Source organism: Myotis lucifugus, unplaced genomic scaffold (assembly GCF_000147115.1).
Source record: "Myotis lucifugus unplaced genomic scaffold, Myoluc2.0 scaffold_205, whole genome shotgun sequence".
Lineage (NCBI taxonomy): Eukaryota > Metazoa > Chordata > Mammalia > Chiroptera > Vespertilionidae > Myotis > Myotis lucifugus.
In genome coordinates, this window is record NW_005871253.1 from 1,978,696 (window position 1) to 1,984,036 (window position 5,341).

The window sequence follows — 5,341 nt, forward strand, 5'->3', positions numbered from 1 at the left end:
GTTTCAGCTAGAGTTGTGTTTTGTCTTTTTTTGCTTTTGTTTTGTAGGACTTGCCGTGCTTCTTGGATGTCAACACTATAAAGACCTCGCTGTCGGACTTGGAGAATCTGGGTAGAGTGCCTGGGGCTCAACCGCGTGGCCCCGCGGGCCGCCAGGTAGGGGGCCCCGGGGCGGGCGCGGGCGCGATGCGGGGGCCGCCTGTCGCCGCCACCTCGGCCGCGGCCGCGGAGCCGGCGAGGAGCAGTCGGAGGCGCCGCGAGCCCCCGGAGCTGCGGGTCTGGGGTTTGTTTTAGTCCCGCGCCAGGTTGACGACAGACTCGGGGGGCGGAGCAACAGCCCCAACGAGCAAACAATGGTCATTGGCATCTTTTTCTCTCGCCCCTTCTCCCCCTTCCCCATCACGGAGGCAAAAAGGGGAAAGGGGGCAGTTGGATGTCTCTTGACGAGAGCACCCCCCTTTGCTTTCTGCATGCTCCCGCCTCTGCCCTGGCCGTCACCCCAGCCCCCCAGCACCAGAATTAGACACCCCGAGGCCGGCGTCCAGGCTGAAGGCGAAGGACGTCGAGCTTCGCCCATGCAGACTCCTGATTTCCTAAAGTGACTTCGTAGCCGAGTCCGGTATTCTTGCGGCCCGGAGATTTGGTGCTAAATTGGGGTGAGGGCGTGCAGGGTCGCTTCGTCCTTTCCAGCTACCCCCCCCCCCCCAAGCCGCCCTCACTCACAACATCATCTACTCGTCTTTAAGTGTTAAAAAAAAAAGGGGGGGAAAAAAAGCTCTTGGGTTCCACCATAAGAGCGCATGAAGAGAAGAGGTACAATGACCGTCCTTTGCCATTGTAGGGCTCCTAATTTATGCATCTCTAGACCCTTCAGCATCGTTTTGTGGGCAACCAAACGGGCACTTCTCAATTAGCTCAAAGTATCCAAATCCAAAGAAGAGAGAAAACACAGAGAGAGACACTCACAAACACTCAGATGCTAACTTGTAAGTATTCTGTTTTTACTCGGTGGGGATGGAGGTTGAGGTTGGTTAAGGCAAAGAGGGTAACTTTCATTTGTTAAAATGTTACAAAGTTCAATTTGCACCTGTAAAGTTCTTTACAGCTTTCTGCAGTTCCCTTCTCTCTCTCTCTCTCTCTCTCTCTCTCTCTCTCTCTCTCTCTCTCTCTCCCTCCCTCTCTCCTCTTTTCTCTCTCTCCTCTCTCCTCTCTCCTCTCTCTTCTCTCTCTCTCTCCTCTCTTCTCTCTCTCTCTCTCTCTCTTTCTCTCCCCTCTCTCCCCCCTCTTTCTCTCCCATCCTTCCTCTCTCTCTCATTCTTAGGGATTATTCTCCTATCACTCCCATGATCAAAAAGAAGAGGGAAAAAAAAAACCCAAAGTACAAATATTTCTAACTGTTCGTAATGTGTATTTTTGTTATTGTCGGGAAAATATAACCTGTTCGAGGAAAAAATATAAAATGGATGCAAAAATCAAGTGAATATGGTAGTTTCTCTTTAAAAACAAACACGTTATCATCATTTCATTTGCAAATGTACCTGCATAGCAAAGAATTTAGACATTGTAAACTCTCCCTCAAATGCAGAACACGATAAGACAAAAGAAGTGTGCACTGCATATTGACTAAAGTTTGAAGATAATCTTACAGTTAAAAATAATGACAAAAGGAACATGACATTGCAATTTTTAAGTTTTTCTGGAGACTGGGGCAGGAGAAAGAAAAGGAACAAGGAAAGTGCTTTTTAAAGCAAGATTTTATTGTTTAAAAAAAGAAAAGGATGTATGTACGCCAGTCATTTCAGTACAACCTAACAGTACAAGTCTTGAAGGCAGGACAGTGTTAGCTAATCCCTTTCCTGTGCCATTTCAGCCCTTTGGGTGGAATGCCCTCTGAGATTTTGTTTTTGTTGTTTTAATCATTGTTTCATTCTTCCTTTGTACTTCAAAGAGTCTGCTCTTGTGTTTGGGGGTGGGACTAGTATGGTCACCTCTGGGAAGAATGTATCTACAAGGCAAGTGTGAAGAGAAGTACTTTAAAATACTAAAAGAACAAAACACAAGATTACATGAATTGTTTGCAGTCATCAGTTATTGACTTAGCAAGATTAGTATTGCTTCAACTTTAACATGATGCTATTTTTACAGGTCTTTCCTGATCTTGAAACACTTGGGGCTAGTTCTTCATTTTCACCTGCACTGGAATTGCCTATTTTTTTTTTCATTAGTGATACACAAAGAAGCATTTACCTGTGTATTTAAGTGGTTGCTGGGATCCTGAAAACTGTAGTTTGAGTTTTAAGTTTTGGTTTAATTCAGTATTGTTTACTTGTGTTAGCTTAAATAAAAAGTAGTAGAAAGTCATTCAGTTCAAACTTTCCTCAGAGACACTTCAGTTAGTGGTGGTTGTATCATCTGTGGCTATACACATCTCTTGCAAACCAGTATATTTTATTTTTCAAGTTTCAGAAATGAAACCCATGATCCTAATCTTCAAGTTGATTAGTTATCCAAATTGAAAACATGTTTATAATTATAGTCCCTTCCCCCAGACTGTTGTTATTTACTGTGTTTTCAGGCTATGCACTTTATCTCATGCAGTTTTTTGTGCTCTTTTTTGTTTGTTTGTTTTCTTTTGTTTTTTAATAGGACTTCAGGATAGAAGCTCACATAAGTGGTATTAACATACCACAAGTTGTTGCTTACTTTGTTTTTCAACATGATGGGCTCTACTGCAGGTACATTACACCTGAAAGGTTCCCATCTTTAAATCAAACAGCACTTTATTGTATCTGGAGGCTCTCTGCAGAGTCACTTTCTGACTGTTCGGGAACCTTACACCCTAAATGGTACTCCTTCACTGGTGAGCAGTTCCGGGGGGAGGGGGGGATCCACAATGTTTAATATTTCTCCCTATCAATTATTTGTCTTTGTTCCAGAAATTATATACTTCCATGCTGGACTTTTTGGATGTGTGCAGATGATTCCAAAAATAGATGTACTCTGGAGCAGGAGTCGCCAACCTTTCAGACCTCACGGACCACCAGTGGTCTGTGGACCACCGCTGGTTTGGAGGATGCCTATGTACATTTATATATAGACAAGTTAAAATCCAATTAATGTTTCATCAAAGCTTTTCATCAAATGGGTTTCATCAAATTATTATCTGCCGAAATTATGGATAGAAGTTTATACTCAGTAGATTATCGAATACTATTACGAAATTGGATTCCATAGAAAATGTATTTCTAAGGAGTGTTTTCTTTTCTCTTAAAAACAAGGAAAGAAAACACTCAGAAGAAAAAGCAAATGCTGTCAGAGGGAATACAGTGAGAAGAGATGTCCCTCCCACCCTGTCTTCCATCCTCCCAGTCTCCCTCCTCAGAGGCACCCGTACCTCTGTTACCTGTTTCTTCTGGGATGTCCTATACATCTGGAAATCTACCATTTTACACACAAGGTGTACATGTTCTATATTGTTTGGTACCTTTTTATAGTTTAGGTTTTTGAAATTTCACACGGCACACTTACCTCTGAAAACCTAGATGGGCTGTGCAGATACAGAAAATGTTCATGAACAAAAAGATTCAGTAGGATTTCTTGGCTTTATAACAAAAATGTGGTATTTGTTGAAAATTTCTGATGGGTTAGTTAACCTTAGGGCCAAAGATATTTGGCAAAGTAATTCTGCACTAGGAGCCTTCCCTAGAGTTGGGATTTGCTGTTGTTGAAGCTCAGACTTAATGGGAAGTGTTTTTCTGGGGTGGCAAACAGTTTTCTAATGTGTAATGAATTTATTTATTTATAAAGACAAACTGTATTTGAAAATATAACTTTCTGCTTGATACTAAAGAAGATAAGTACCTTTTAGAAATGAGAAACTTGAAACATTTGTAATTAGTTTAAAACAGTTGTGTAATTTAATTAACAAAATCTTCATTTTTTGAAGTAGCTTTAAATTATCATCTGTGCATTTGGGAAGGAATAAAGAAATATGTCAGGGTACTGGTGCTTTGTACCAAATTTTAAGATTCTAAAGAGGAAATGAAATTGCTATAGAGATGAAACACAGGTTAATTATTTTTAATATTTTTGCTAATTTCACCAGTGTCTAAAATCTGGTTCTTAGTTCTTTTCAGTCCTAAAGGCTTTTTATTTGAACATTCACTTCAATTACTTTTGAATCTCTTTATGATAATTTTACATGTGTATTTACATGACTTTGTTATTTCTATGTGACACAGTCATCCTTTCATATTTTCATCACAAAATGCAATTCTTGTAATTTAACTCCTATAAAAACTCTTGATTCATCCTTTTCTGAGATACAGATATTTTAGATTGAAAATAGTGTGTTAGTTTTTGACCAGTTATTATTTTAAATTAACATGATTATTAATGCAATGTGAGAATGAATGGTAGGTATCAAAGACATTATTGTTGTTGAAGTCATTGTAATAATGAGTTCAATTAAATGATTCCTAAAAAACAAGAATTAGAAGGCTCCCACCCTTTCTAGGGTCCAGCTGTAATACTAGTTTTTACAGTCACAGAGAATAACATTAGGCTATACCAGTCGTGTAAACTATTAAAATTTCCTAGTATGTTACAACTCTCTCACCCTAGGATTGTGAGCTTGAACTAGAAATTTAATTTTTGTTTTTAAAATTATTTTTACATGACATAGAAAATAATGGCAATGTTTTGAACAAATTTACTTGTACATCTTGCTTACACAGAGTTTAAAACTTTTTAGAATATAATGGCATTTTAATTGAGCAATGTCTTTGGTAGTTTTTATATGTTTTGGAATGTCATTAAATGGCTCTTTTGTAGAAAAAAATCCTTCAAATTAGAAGCAAAGCCATATTTTCATGTATTATTTTGTATGAGGAGCTAGTCATTCTAAAAGTTCTACCATATCTCTACACCGAGCATGTCAAACTCGCAGCTGGCAGGCCACATGCAATTTGACATGCTTGCTCTACACATACCTGATTAGAGTGAATCATATAGCTTTTAAAAAAATACATATTTTAAAAATGTTTCTGATATGCCCTCAGTTTTTCCAAATCTAAGAGGTTCAGTTAGTTTAATGTAAAGTCTTTTTCTCTCCTACAGTTCCCATTAAAGATGTACCACCTTATAGTTACAAATTAATTTGTCATTATCAAGGAGGTATCAGTATTTACAGCTGAATCAGGAAATTGGGTTATATTTATTGATATCTCTTACTTAAAAGAGAAACTCCAATTTTTGATAGTTGGATACATTGATTATTTGCTGCATTTATTAATAAACTTTTACCTGTAAAAAGAAATAACTATGGCCCAGCTGGTATGCTC